Source organism: Atta colombica, unplaced genomic scaffold, assembly GCF_001594045.1.
Source record: "Atta colombica isolate Treedump-2 unplaced genomic scaffold, Acol1.0 scaffold277, whole genome shotgun sequence".
NCBI lineage: Eukaryota > Metazoa > Arthropoda > Insecta > Hymenoptera > Formicidae > Atta > Atta colombica.
In genome coordinates this window covers 1,181,754-1,183,317 of record NW_017259378.1, presented here as the reverse complement: position 1 = coordinate 1,183,317, position 1,564 = coordinate 1,181,754, and the positions used below count along the sequence as shown (strand labels likewise).

The 1,564-nt window shown below is 27.0% G+C and overlaps 1 protein-coding gene across 1 annotated transcript in view; it reads right to left on the bottom strand.

The window, feature by feature from the left end:
- LOC108689784 overlaps positions 1-1,564 on the bottom strand; it is a 16,898-nt gene that overhangs the window by 3,150 nt on the left and 12,184 nt on the right. The window lies entirely within an intron of this gene.

Here is a 1,564-nt window from a genome sequence, read left to right as displayed (position 1 = left end):
TATATATATACAGAATATCCTATTTTAAATGATAATTTCAAATCTCTTTTGAACAATACATTTTAAAGAAAAATGTTTTAGACAAAAGTTGCATGCTTTTAAGGAGGACATCAAAAAGCGCACATGTAGCGATCGCCTTCCCAAATCAAGAATATATTATCAATTTAAGAGAAAATATTCATATACTTGTTAAGAGGAAATATTAAGTACATTTTTCAAGTGATATAATTTTTTCGGTGTGAATTAATATCATGGAAATCCTGAATTATTTAAAACGATTTTTGAAAAATATTATTAGGATGACTAACTGAAATATACTATTATGATGGCGTACGTAGTAGTCCAAAATGCTTTGATCACTTAAAATTTTCTTCAAACGATATTCCAAGATGAATTAAGAACTATGGCTTGCCTGGATAAAATTTTAATAAAACAGATAATACCACAGATAATATATATCCTATATAAGACATTATTTGTTCTTAAGTTATCATTAAGCACTTTATTGTTTCTAAGCAAGGATCTATTTAAACAATATCAAGGTTGCTTATTATACAAAAGCCAAACCTTTTCTTTTAAACATTATAATTAATATACATAGTGTTATGCTCGTGTTTTGCCGGCGCCCGTGGTGTAGCGAAGAGCACGCGTTGTCGAGACGATTAGGTATTCGTCTGTTGACAATGAGATCATCAGATTTAGAGCTGTCCGCGCAACGAACGTATTTCTTGATTGCTTCATTTAACATCTTCCGCGGTGTTCTATTCTGCATTAATAAACGCTTCTTGTTCTTTTTCTTAACATTCGTGTTGTTCATTTCAGCTATTCGGGAGTGCGTGTGCGCGTCCGCGACTTCATAAATCGGCCGCACGGGCGTAACAATATAATTTATATATTTGCACATTTAATCGAGTTAATGATTCCTGTTAAAACATCCTTGTCAAAAAAAATGTATTTAATATTATGTAAAAATATCAAAACATTTTTCCAAAAAGTATCAAGTAAGTGTAACATTAAAAAAATACAATTTAATATTTCAAAGACATTAGACAAAAGATTAATTACATATGTATAACATGTTTTATTAATATTTACATAGACAATACGCAATATGTATGTTTAGAAACGAGACATAAGACATGTCTTGTGTTCATGCGTGTTATTTGTGCATGTAATAATTATTAATATAATATATTACGTATGTACATGTTATTATATATATGTAATTAACATATATTTTAAATTTTGATTTTTTGTTGTCTAAATAGATATTGGTTAATTATAAGAAAAAAATGAAACTAAACGTCAAAAATATAGAGACACAAACGTCAAATAGTTGTATTTGTATAACTTTATTATAAATAATCATTTTCCATAATTTATTTATATTTAGTTCATTCCATCGCGCGTGCTCGCATTTCTCTACTAATGTATTAACTATTATTTAATGTTTAATTTTTATAACATTTTCTTTCAGAAATTTGTTATTAGCATTAAAATTAATTAATTACTATCATCCTTGATGTGTCAATAATATATAATAAATTCAATATATATTTATTAT